The following is a 16,294-nucleotide window of genomic DNA, read 5'->3' as shown; positions in this document are numbered from 1 at the left end:
GTAGAAACATGGAAATATCTACACCGCTATCTGTATAAACATGGAAATATCTAGACCGCTATCTGTATAAACATGGAAATATCTACACCGCCATCTGTATAAACATGGAAATATGTACACAGTAATCTGTATATACATGGAAATAACTACACCGCTATGTGTATAAAAATGGAAATATCTACACCGTTATCTATATAAACATGGAAATATCTAGACCGCTATCTGTATAAACATTCAAATATTTACATTGCTATCTGTAAAAACATGGAAATATCTCCTCCGCTATCTCTATAAACATGGAAATATCTACACCGCTATCTGTATAAACATGGAAATATCTACACCGCTATCTGTATAAACAAGCAAATATCTACAGCGCTATCTATATAAACATGGAAATATCTCCACCGCTATCTGCATAAACATGGAAATATCTACACCGCTATCTTTATAAACATGGAAATATCTACACTGCAATCTCTATAAACATGGAAACATCTACAACAGTATCTGTGTAAACATGGGAATATCTTCAGAGCTGTCGGTTTAAATATTGAAATATGTACACAGCAATCTGTGTGAATATGGAAATATCTACACCTCTGTCTCTGTAAACATGGAAATATCTACACCACTATCTGTATAAACCTGGAAATATCTACACCGCTATCTGTATAAACATGGAAATATATACACCACAATCTGTATAAACATGGATATACCTACACCGCTATCTGTATAAACATGTTAATATCTACACTGCTATCTGTATAAACATGGAAATATCTACTCCGCTATCTGCATAAATATGCAAATATCTACACCGCTATCTCTATAAACATGGAAATATCTACACCGCAATCTGTATAAACATGGAAATATCTACACCGCTATCTGTATAAACATGGAAATATCTACACCACTATCTATATAAACGTGGAAATATGTACACCGCAATCTGTGCAAATATGGAAATATCTACACCTCTATCTCTGTAAATATGGAAATATCTACACCGCTATCTGTATAAACATGGAAATATCTACACCGCTATCTCTATAAACATGGAAATGTCAACACCGCTATCTGTATAAACATGGAAATATCTACATGGCTATCCCTAAAAACATGGAAATATCTTCACCGCCTTCTGTATAAACATGGAAATATCTACACTGCCATCTGTATAAACATGGAAATAACTAAACTGCTATCTCTATAAACATTGAAATATCAACACTGCCTTCTGGATATACATGGAAATACCTACACAGTCATCTGTGTAAACATGGAAATATCTACACAGCCATCTCTATAAACATGGAAATACCTACATCGCTATTTCTATAAACATGAAAATAGCCACACAGCAATCTGTATAAACACGGAAATATCTACACTGCCATCTGTATACACATGGAAATATCTACACTGCCATCTGTATACAAATGGAAATATCTACACAGTCATCTGTATAAACATTGAAATATCTCCACCGCTATCTGTCTAATCATGGAAATATGTCCACCGCTATCTGTATAAACATGGAAATATCTACACCGCTATCTGTATAAACATGGAAATGTCTACACTGCTATCTGTATAAACATGGATATATCTACTCCGCTATCTGTATAAACATGGAAATATTTACATCGCTATCTGTATAAACATGGAAATATTTCCACCGCAATCTGTGTAAACATAGAAATATCTACACCGCTATCTTTATAAACATGGAAATATCTACACCGCAATCTGTGTAAGCAGGGATATATCTACACCGCTATCTGTATAAACATGGAAATATCTACACCGCAATCTGTATAAACATCGAAATATCTACACCGCTATCTGTATAAACATGGAAATATCTACACCACTATCTGTATAAACGTGGAAATATGTACACCGCAATCTGTGCAAATATGGAAATATCTACACCTCTATCTCTGTAAATATGGAAATACCTACACCTCTATCTCTGTAAATATGGAAATATCTACACCGCTATCTGTATAAACATGGAAATATATACACCACGATCTGTACAAACATGGATATAACTACACCGCTATCTGTATAAACATGGAAATATCTACACCGCTATCTCTATAAACATGGAAATGTCAACACCGCTATCTGTATAAACATGGAAATATCTACATGGCTATCCCTAAAAACATGGAAATATCTTCACCGCCTTCTGTATAAACATGGAAATATCTACAATGCCATCTGTGTAAACATGGAAATAACTAAACTGCTATCTCTATAAACATTGAAATATCAACACTGCCTTCTGGATATACATGGAAATACCTACACAGTCATCTGTGTAAACATGGAAATATCTACACAGCCATCTCTATAAACATGGAAATACCTACACCACTATTTCTATAAACATGAAAATAGCCACACAGCAATCTGTATAAACATGGAAATATCTACAGTGCCATCTGTATAAACATGGAAATATCTACACTGCCATCTGTATACAAATGGAAATATCTACACAGTCATCTGTATAAACATTGAAATATCTCCACCGCTATCTGTCTAATCATGGAAATACCTCCACCGCTATCTGTATAAACATAGAAATATCTACACCGCTATCTGTATAAACATGGAAATGTCTACACCGCTATCTGTATAAACATGGATATATCTACTCCGCTATCTGTATAAACATGGGAATATTTACATCGCTATCTGTATAAACATGGAAATATTTCCACCGCAATCTGTGTAAGCATAGAAATATCTACACCGCTATCTTTATAAACATGGAAATATCTACACCGCAATCTGTATATACATGTATATATCTACACCGCTATCTGTATAAACATGGAAATATCTACACCGCTATCTGTATAAACATGGAAATATTTACACCGCTATCTGTATAAACATGGAAATATCTACACCACTATCTGTATAAACGTGGAAATATGTAAACCGCAATCGGTGCAAATATGGAAATATCTACACCTCTATCTCTGTAAATATGGAAATATCTACACCGCTATCTGTATAAACATGGAAATATCTACACCGCTATCTGTATAAACATGGAAATATATACACCACGATCTGTATAAACATGGATATATCTACACCGCTATCTATATAAACATGGAAACATCTACACCGCTATCTGTATAAACATGGAAATATCTACACCGCTATCTGTATAACTATGGAAATATCTACACCGCTATCTCTATAAACATGGAAATGTCTACACCACTGTCTGTATAAACATGGAAATATCTTCATGGCTATCTCTCTAAACATGGAAATATCTACACCGCCATATGTATAAACATTGAAATACCTACACAGTCATCTGTATAAACATGGAAATATCTACCCCACTATCTGTATAAACATGGAAATATCTACACTGCAATCTGTATAAACATGGAAATAACTACACAGCCATCTCTATAAACATGGAAATATCTACATCGCTGTCTGTATAAACATGGAAATATCCACACCGCTATCTGCGTAACATGGAAATATTTACACCGCCAACTATAAAAAACATGGAAATATCTACACACTCATCTGTATAAACATGGAAATATCTACACCCCCATCTGTAAAAACATGGAAATATCTACACCGCTGTCTCTACAAACATGGAAATACCTGCACCGCTATCTGTATAAACACGGAAATATCGACACCGCTATCTTTATAAACTTGGAAATATCTACACTGCCATCTCTGTAAACATGAAAATATGTCCACCGCTATCTGTATAAACTTGAAAATATGTCCACCGCTATCTGTATAAACATGGAAATATCTACACCGCTATCTGTAGAAACATGGAAATATCTACACCGCTATCTGTATAAACATGGAAATATCTAGACCGCTATCTGTATAAACATGGAAATATCTACACCGCCATCTGTATAAACATGGAAATATGTACACAGTCATCTGTATTAACATGGAAATAACTACACCGCTATGTGTATAAAAATGGAAATATCTACACCGTTATCTATATAAACATGGAAATATCTAGACCGCTATCTGTATAAACATTCAAATATTTACATTGCTATCTGTAAAAACATGGAAATATCTCCTCCGATATCTCTATAAACATGGAAATATCTACACCGCTATCTGTATAAACATGGAAATATCTACACCGCTATCTGTATAAACAAGCAAATATCTACAGCGCTATCTATATAAACATGGAAATATCTCCACCGCTATCTGCCTAAACATGGAAATATCTACACCGCTATCTTTATAAACATGGAAATATCTACACTGCAATCTCTATAAACATGGAAACATCTACAACAGTATCTGTGTAAACATGGGAATATCTTCAGAGCTGTCGGTTTAAATATGGAAATATGTACACAGCAATCTGTGTGAATATGGAAATATCTACACCTCTGTCTCTGTAAACATGGAAATATCTTCACCACTATCTGTATAAACCTGGAAATATCTACACCGCTATCTGTATAAACATGGAAATATCTACACCACAATCTGTATAAACATGGATATATCTACACCGCTATCTGTATAAACATGTTAATATCTACACTGCTATCTGTATAAACATGGAAATATCTACTCCGCTATCTTCATAAATATGGAAATATCTACACCGCTATCTCTATAAACATGGAAATGTCAACACCGCTATCTGTATAAACATGGAAATATCTACATGGCTATCCCTAAAAACATGGAAATATCTTCACCGCCTTCTCTATAAACATGGAAATATCTACACTGCATCTGTATAAACATGGAAATAACTAAACTGCTATCTCTATAAACATTGAAATATCAACACTGCCTTCTGGACATACATGGAAATACCTACACAGTCATCTGTGTAAACATGGAAATATCTACACAGCCATCTCTATAAACATGGAAATAACTACACCGCTATTTCTATAAACATGAAAATAGCCACACAGCAATCTGTATAAACATGGAAATATCTACACTGCCATCTGTATAAACATGGAAATATCTACACTGCCATCTGTATACAAATGGAAATATCTACACAGTCATCTGTATAAACATTGAAATATCTCCACCGCTATCTGTCTAATCATGGAAATATCTCCACCGTTATCTGTATAAACATGGAAATATCTACACCGCTATCTGTATAAACATGGAAATGTCTACACCGCTAACTGTATAAACATGTTTATATCTACTCCGCTATCTGTACAAACATGGGAATATTTACATCGCTATCTGTATAAACATGGAAATATTTCCACCGCAATCTGTGTGAGCATAGAAATATCTACACCGCTATCTTTATAAACATGGAAATATCTACACCGCAATCTGTATATACATGGATATACGTAAACCGCTATCTGTATAAACATGGAAATATCTACACCGCTATCTGTATAAACATGGAAATATCTACACCGCTATCTGTATAAACATGGAAATATCTACACCGCTATCTGTATAAACATGGAAATATATACACCACGATCTGTATAAACATGGATATATCTACACCGCTATCTGTATAAACATGGAAACATCTACACCGCTATCTGTATAAACATGGAAATATCTACACCGCTATCTGTATAACTATGGAAATATCTATACCGCTATCTCTATAAACATGGAAATGTCTACACCACTGTCTGTATAAACATGGAAATATCTTCATGGCTATCTCTCTAAACATGGAAATATCTACACCGCCATATGTATAAACATGGAAGTACCTACACAGTCATCTGTATAAACATGGAAATATCTTCCCCACTATCTGTATAAACATGGAAATATCTACACTGCAATCTGTAAAAACATGGAAATAACTACACAGCCATCTCTATAAACATGGAAATATCTACATCGCTGTCTGTATAAACATGGAAATATCCACACCGCTATGTGCGTAACATGGAAATATTTACACCGCCATCTGTAAAAAACATGGAAATATCTACACAGTCATCTGTATTAACATGGAAATATCTACACCCCCATCTGTAAAAACATGGAAATATCTACACCGCTGTCTCTACAAACATGGAAATACCTGCACCGCTATCTGTATAAACACGGAAATATCGACACCGCTATCTTTATAAACTTGGAAATATCTACACTGCCATCTCTATAAACATGAAAATATGTCCACCGCTATCTGTATAAACTTGAAAATATGTCCACCGCTATCTGTATAAACATGGAAATATCTACACCGCTATCTGTATAAACATGGAAATATCTACACCGCTATCTGTATAAACATGGAAATATCTAGACCGCTATCTGTATAAACATGAAAATATCTACACCGCCATCTGTATAAACATGGAAATATGTACACAGTCATCTGTATAAACATGGAAATAACTACACCGCTATGTGTATAAAAATGGAAATATCTACACCGATGTCTATATAAACATGGAAATATCTAGACCGCTATCTGTATAAACATTCAAATATTTACATTGCTATCTGTAAAAACATGGAAATATCTCCTCCGCTATCTCTATAAACATGGAAATATCTACACCGCTATCTGTATAAACATGGAAATATCTACACCGCTATCTGTATAAACAAGCAAATATCTACAGCGCTATCTATATAAACATGGAAATATCTCCACCGCTATCTGCATAAACATGGAAATATCTACACCACTATCTTTATAAACATGGAAATATCTACACTGCAATCTCTATAAACATGGAAACATCTACAACAGTATCTGTGTAAATATGGGAATATCTTCAGAGCTGTCGGTTTAAATATGGAAATATGTACACAGCAATCTGTGTGAATATGGAAATATCTACACCTCTGTCTCTGTAAACATGGAAATATCTACATCACTATCTGTATAAACCTGGAAATATCTACACCGCTATCTGTATAATCCTGGAAATATCTACACCACAATCTGTATAAACATGGAAATATCTACTCCGCTATCTTCATAAATATGGAAATATCTACACCGCTATCTCTATAAACATGGAAATGTGAACACCGCTATCTGTATAAACATGGAAATATCTACATGGCTATCCCTAAAAACATGGAAATATCTTCACCGCCTTCTGTATAAACATGGAAATATCTACACTGCCATCTGTATAAACATGGAAATAACTAAACTGCTATCTCTATAAACATTGAAATATCAACACTGCCTTCTGGACATACATGGAAATACCTACACAGTCATCTGTGTAAACATGGAAATATCTACACAGCCATCTCTATAAACATGGAAATAACTACACCGCTATTTGTATAAACATGAAAATAGCCACACAGCAATCTGTATAAACATGGAAATATCTACACTGCCATCTCTATAAACATGGAAATATCTACACTGCCATCTGTATACAAATGGAAATATCTACACAGTCATCTGTATAAACATTGAAATATCTCCACCGCTATCTGTCTAATCATGGAAATATCTCCACCGCTATCTGTATAAACATGGAAATATCTACACCGCTATCTGTATAAACATGGAAATGTCTACACCGCTATCTGAATAAACAAGGATATATCTACTCCGCTATCTGTATAAACATGGGAATATTTACATCGCTATCTGTATAAACATGGAAATATTTCCACCGCAATCTGTGTAAGCATAGAAATATCTACACCGCTCTCTTCATAAACATGGAAATATCTACACCGCAATCTGTATATACATGGATATACCTACACCGCTATCTGTATAAACATGGAAATATCTACACCGCTATCTGTATAACCATGGAAATATCTACACCGCTATCTCTATAAACATGGAAATATCTACACCACTATCTGTATAAACGTGGAAATATGTAAACCGAAATCGGTGCAAATATGGAAATATCTACACCTCTATCTCTGTAAATAAGGAAATATCTACACCGCTATCTGTATAAACACGGAAATATCCACACCGCTATCTGTATAAACATGGAAATATATACACCACGATCTCTATAAACATGGAAATGTCTACACCACTGTCTGTATAAACATGGAAATATCTTCATGGCTATCTCTCTAAACATGGAAATATCTACACCGCCATATGTATAAAAATTGAAATACCTACACAGTCATCTGTATAAACATGGAAATATCTACCCCACTCTCTGTATAAACATGGAAATATCTACACTGCAATCTGTATAAACATGGAAATAACTACACAGCCATCTCTATAAACATGGAAATATCTACATCGCTGTCTGTATAAACATGGAAATATCCACACCGCTATCTGCGTAACATGGAAATATTTACACCGCCATCTGTAAAAAACATGGAAATATCTACACAGTCATCTGTATAAACATGGAAATATCTACACCCCCATCTGTAAAAACATGGAAATATCTACACCGCTGTCTCTACAAACATGGAAATACCTGCACCGCTATCTGTATAAACACGGAAATATCGACACCGCTATCTTTATAAACTTGGAAATATCTACACTGCCATCTCTATAAACATGAAAATATGTCCACCGCTATCTGTATAAACTTGAAAATATGTCCACCGCTATCTGTATAAACATGGAAATATCTACACCGCTATCTGTAGAAACATGGAAATATCTACACCGTTATCTATATAAACATGGAAATATCTAGACCGCTATCTGTATAAACATTCAAATATTTACATTGCTATCTGTAAAAACATGGAAATATCTCCTCCGCTATCTCTATAAACATGGAAATATCTACAGCGCTATCTGTATAAACTTGGAAATATCTACACCGCTATCTGTATAAACAAGCAAATATCTACAGCGCTATCTATATAAACATGGAAATATCTCCACCGCTATCTGCATAAACATGGAAATATCTACACCGCTATCTTTATAAACATGGAAATATCTACACTGCAATCTGTATAAACATGGAAACATCTACAACAGTATCTGTGTAAACATGGGAATATCTTCAGAGCTGTCGGTTTAAATATGGAAATATGTACACAGCAATCTGTGTGAATATGGAAATATCTACACCTCTGTCTCTGTAAACATGGAAATATCTACACCACTATCTGTATAAACCTGGAAATATCTACACCGCTATCTGTATAAACCTGGAAATATCTACACCACAATCTGTATAAACATGGATATATCTACACCGCTATCTGTATAAACATGTTAATATCTACACTGCTATCTGTATAAACATGGAAATATCTACATGGCTATCCCTAAAAACATGGAAATATCTTCACCGCCTTCTGTATAAACATGGAAATATCTACACTGCCATCTGTATAAACATGGAAATAACTAAACTGCTATCTCTATAAACATTGAAATATCAACACTGCCTTCTGGACATACATGGAAATACCTACACAGTCATCTGGGTAAACATGGAAATATCTACACAGCCATCTCTATAAACATGGAAATATCTACACCGCTATTTCTATAAAGATGAGAATAGCCACACAGCAATCTGTATAAACATGGAAATATCTACACTGCCATCTCTATAAACATGGAAATATCTACACTGCCATCTGTATACAAATGGAAATATCTACACAGTCATCTGTATAAACATTGAAATATCTCCACCGCTATCTGTCTAATCATGGAAATATCTCCACCGCTATCTGTATAAACATGGAAATATCTACACCGCTATCTGTATAAACATGGCAATGTCTACACCGCTATCTGAATAAACATGGATATATCTACTCCGCTATCTGTATAAACATGGGAATATTTACATCGCTATCTGTATAAACATGGAAATATTTCCACCGCAATCTGTGTAAGCATAGAAATATCTACACCGCTATCTTTATAAACATGGAAATATCTACACCGCAATCTGTATATACATGGATATACCTACACCGCTATCTGTATAAACATGGAAATATCTACACCGCTATCTGTATAAACATGGAAATATCTACACCGCTATCTCTATAAACATGGAAATATCTACACCACTATCTGTATAAACGTGGAAATATGTAAACCGAAATCGGTGCAAATATGGAAATATCTACACCTCTATCTCTGTAAATATGGAAATATCTACACCGCTATCTGTATAAACATGGAAATATCTACACCGCTATCTGTATAAACATGGAAATATATACACCACGATCTGTATAAACATGGATATATCTACACCGCTATCTGTATAAACATGGAAACATCTACACCGCTATCTGTATAAACATGGAAATATCTACACCGCTATCTGTATAACTATGGAAATATCTACACCGCTATCTCTATAAACATGGAAATGTCTACACCACTGTCTGTATAAACATGGAAATATCTTCATGGCTATCTCTCTACACATGGAAATATCTACACCGCCATATGTATAAACATGGAAATACCTACACAGTCATCTGTATAAACATGGAAATATCTACCCCACTATCTGTATAAACATGGAAATATCTACACTGCAATCTGTATAAACATGGAAATAACTACACAGCCATCTCTATAAACATGGAAATATCTACATCGCTGTCTGTATAAACATGGAAATATCCACACCGCTATCTGCGTAACATGGAAATATTTACACCGCCATCTGTAAAAAACATGGAAATATCTACACAGTGATCTGTATAAACATGGAAATATCTTCACCCCCATCTGTAAAAACATGGAAATATCTACACCGCTGTCTCTACAAACATGGAAATACCTGCACCGCTATCTGTATAAACACGGAAATATCGACACCGCTATCTTTATAAACTTGGAAATATCTACACTGCCATCTCTATAAACATGAAAATATGTCCACCGCTCTCTGTATAAAGTTGAAAATATGTCCACCGCTATCTGTATAAACATGGAAATATCTACACCGCTATCTGTAGAAACATGGAAATATCTACACCGCTATCTGTATAAACATGGAATTATCTAGACCGCTATCTGTATAAACATGGAAATATCTACACCGCCATCTGTATAAACATGGAAATATGTACACAGTCATCTGTATAAACATGGAAATAACTACACCGCTATGTGTATAAAAATGGAAATATCTACACCGTTATCTATATAAACATGGAAATATCTAGACCGCTATCTGTATAAACATTCAAATATTTACATTGCTATCTGTAAAAACATGGAAATATCTCCTCCGCTATCTCTATAAACATGGAAATATCTACACCGCTATCTGTATAAACATGGAAATATCTACACCGCTATCTGTATAAACAAGCAAATATCTACAGCGCTATCTATATAAACATGGAAATATCTCCACCGCTATCTGCATAAACATGGAAATATCTACACCGCTAACTTTATAAACATGGAAATATCTACACTGCAATCTCTATAAACCTGGAAACATCCACAACAGTATCTGTGTAAACATTGGAATATCTTCAGAGCTGTTGGTTTAAATATGGAAATATGTACACAGCAATCTGTGTGAATATGGAAATATCTACACCTCTGTCTCTGTAAACATGGAAATATCTACACCACTATCTGTATAAACATGGATATATCTACACCGCTATCTGTATAAACATGTTAATATCTACACTGCTATGTGTATAAACATGGAAATATCTACATGGCTATCCCTAAAAACATGGAAATATCTTCACCGCCTTCTGTATAAACATGGAAATATCTACACTGCCATCTGTATAAACATGGAAATAACTAAACTGCTATCTCTATAAACATTGAAATATCAACACTGCCTTCTGGACATACATGGAAATACCTACACAGTCATCTGTGTAAACATGGAAATATCTACACAGCCATCTCTATAAACATGGAAATATCTACACCGCTATTTCTATAAACATGAAAATAGCCACACAGCAATCTGTATAAACATGGAAATATCTACACTGCCATCTCTATAAACATGGAAATATCTACACTGCCATCTGTATACAAATGGAAATATCTACACAGTCATCTGTATAAACATTGAAATATCTCCACCGCTATCTGTCTAATCATGGAAATATCTCCACCGCTATCTGTATAAACATGGAAATATCTACACCGCTATCTGTATAAACATGGAAATGTCTACACCGCTATCTGAATAAACATGGATATATCTACTCCGCTATCTGTATAAACATGGGAATATTTACATCGCTATCTGTATAAACATGGAAATATTTCCACCGCAATCTGTGTAAGCATAGAAATATCTACACCGCTATCTTTATAAACATGGAAATATCTACACCGCAATCTGTATATACATGGATATACCTACACCGCTATCTGTATAAACATGGAAATATCTACACCGCTATCTGTATAAACATGGAAATATCTACACCGCTATCTCTATAAACATGGAAATATCTACACCACTATCTGTATAAACGTGGAAATATGTAAACCGAAATCGGTGCAAATATGGAAATATCTACACCTCTATCTCTGTAAATATGGAAATATCTACACCGCTATCTGTATAAACATGGAAATATCTACACCGCTATCTGTATAAACATGGAAATATATACACCACGATCTGTATAAACATGGATATATCTACACCGCTATCTGTATAAACATGGAAACATCTACACCGCTATCTGTATAAACATGGAAATATCTACACCGCTATCTGTATAACTATGGAAATATCTACACCGCTATCTCTATAAACATGGAAATGTCTACACCACTGTCTGTATAAACATGGAAATATCTTCATGGCTATCTCTCTACACATGGAAATATCTACACCGCCATATGTATAAACATGGAAATACCTACACAGTCATCTGTATAAACATGGAAATATCTACCCCACTATCTGTATAAACATGGAAATATCTACACTGCAATCTTTATAAACATGGAAATAACTACACAGCCATCTCTATAAACATGGAAATATCTACATCGCTGTCTGTATAAACATGGAAATATCCACACCGCTATCTGCGTAACATGGAAATATTTACACCGCCATCTGTAAAAAACATGGAAATATCTAAACAGTCATCTGTATAAACATGGAAATATCTACACCCCCATCTGTAAAAACATGGAAATATCTACACCGCTGTCTCTACAAACATGGAAATACCTGCACCGCTATCTGTATAAACACGGAAATATCGACACCGCTATCTTTATAAACTTGGAAATATCTACACTGCCATCTCTATAAACATGAAAATATGTCCACCGCTACCTGTATAAACTTGAAAATATGTCCACCGCTATCTGTATAAACATGGAAATATGTACACCGCTATCTGTAGAAACATGGAAATATCTACACCGCTATCTGTATAAACATGGAAATATCTAGACCGCTATCTGTATAAACATGGAAATATCTACACCGCCATCTGTATAAACATGGAAATATGTACACAGTCATCTGTATAAACATGGAAATAACTACACCGCTATGTGTATAAAAATGGAAATATCTACACCGTTATCTATATAAACATGGAAATATCTAGACCGCTATCTGTATAAACATTCAAATATTTACATTGCTATCTGTAAAAACATGGAAATATCTCCTCCGCTATCTCTATAAACATGGAAATATCTACACCGCTATCTGTATAAACATGGAAATATCTACACCGCTATCTGTATAAACAAGCAAATATCTACAGCGCTATCTATATAAACATGGAAATATCTCCACCGCTATCTGCATAAACATGGAAATATCTACACCGCTATCTTTATAAACATGGAAATATCTACACTGCAATCTCTATAAACCTGGAAACATCCACAACAGTATCTGTGTAAACATTGGAATATCTTCAGAGCTGTCGGTTTAAATATGGAAATATGTACACAGCAATCTGTGTGAATATGGAAATATCTACACCTCTGTCTCTGTAAACATGGAAATATCTACACCACTATCTGTATAAACCTGGAAATACCTACACCGCTATCTGTATAAACCTGGAAATATCTACACCACAATCTGTATAAACATGGATATATCTACACCGCTATCTGTATAAACATGTTAATATCTACACTGCTATGTGTATAAACATGGAAATATCTACATGGCTATCCCTAAAAACATGGAAATATCTTCACCGCCTTCTGTATAAACATGGAAATATCTACACTGCCATCTGTATAAACATGGAAATAACTAAACTGCTATCTCTATAAACATTGAAATATCAACACTGCCTTCTGGACATACATGGAAATACCTACACAGTCATCTGTGTAAACATGGAAATATCTACACAGCCATCTCTATAAACATGGAAATATCTACACCGCTATTTCTATAAACATGAAAATAGCCACACAGCAATCTGTATAAACATGGAAATATCTACACTGCCATCTCTATAAACATGGAAATATCTACACTGCCATCTGTATACAAATGGAAATATCTACACAGTCATCTGTATAAACATTGAAATATCTCCACCGCTATCTGTCTAATCATGGAAATATCTCCACCGCTATCTGTATAAACATGGAAATATCTACACCGCTATCTGTATAAACATGGAAATGTCTACACCGCTATCTGAATAAACATGGATATATCTACTCCGCTATCTGTATAAACATGGGAATATTTACATCGCTATCTGTATAAACATGGAAATATTTCCACCGCAATCTGTGTAAGCATAGAAATATCTACACCGCTATCTTTATAAACATGGAAATATCTACACCGCAATCTGTATATACATGGATATACCTACACCGCTATCTGTATAAACATGGAAATATCTACACCGCTATCTGTATAAACATGGAAATATCTACACCGCTATCTCTATAAACATGGAAATATCTACACCACTATCTGTATAAACGTGGAAATATGTAAACCGAAATCGGTGCAAATATGGAAATATCTACACCTCTATCTCTGTAAATATGGAAATATCTACACCGCTATCTGTATAAACATGGAAATATCTACACCGCTATCTGTATAAACATGGAAATATATACACCACGATCTGTATAAACATGGATATATCTACACCGCTATCTGTATAAACATGGAAACATCTACACCGCTATCTGTATAAACATGGAAATATCTACACCGCTATCTGTATAACTATGGAAATATCTACACCGCTATCTCTATAAACATGGAAATGTCTACACCACTGTCTGTATAAACATGGAAATATCTTCATGGCTATCTCTCTACACATGGAAATATCTACACCGCCATATGTATAAACATGGAAATACCTACACAGTCATCTGTATAAACATGGAAATATCTACCCCACTATCTGTATAAACATGGAAATATCTACACTGCAATCTGTATAAACATGGAAATAACTACAAAGCCATCTCTATAAACATGGAAATATCTACATCGCTGTCTGTATAAACATGGAAATATCCACACCGCTATCTGCGTAACATGGAAATATTTACACCGCCATCTGTAAAAAACATGGAAATATCTACACAGTCATCTGTATAAACATGAAAATATCTACACCCCCATCTGTAAAAACATGGAAATATCTACACCGCTGTCTCTACAAACATGGAAATACCTGCACCGCTATCTGTATAAACACGGAAATATCGACACCGCTATCTTTATAAACTTGGAAATATCTACACTGCCATCTCTATAAACATGAAAATATGTCCACCGCTATCTGTATAAAGTTGAAAATATGTCCACCGCTATCTGTATAGACATGGAAATATCTACACCGCTATCTGTAGAAACATGGAAATATCTACACCGCTATCTGTATAAACATGGAAATATGTACACAGTCATCTGTATAAACATGGAAATAACTACACCGCTATGTGTATAAAAATGGAAATATCTACACCGTTATCTATATAAACATGGAAATATCTAGACCGCTATCTGTATAAACATTCAAATATTTACATTGCTATCTGTAAAAACATGGAAATATCTCCTCCGCTATCTCTATAAACATGGAAATATCTACACCGCTATCTGTATAAACATGGAAATATCTACACCGCTATCTGTATAAACAAGCAAATATCTACAGCGCTATCTATATAAACATGGAAATATCTCCACCGCTATCTGCATAAACATGGAAATATCAACACCACTATCTTTATAAACATGGAAATATCTACACTGCAATCTCTATAAACATGGAAACATCTACAACAGTATCTGTGTAAACATGGGAATATCTTCAGAGCTGTCGGCTTAAA

Source organism: Pan troglodytes, chromosome 23 (genome assembly GCF_028858775.2).
Source record: "Pan troglodytes isolate AG18354 chromosome 23, NHGRI_mPanTro3-v2.0_pri, whole genome shotgun sequence".
Classification (NCBI taxonomy): Eukaryota; Metazoa; Chordata; class Mammalia; order Primates; family Hominidae; genus Pan; species Pan troglodytes.
The sequence above is the reverse complement of the archived record's forward strand: the minus strand, read 5'-3'. Positions refer to the sequence as shown.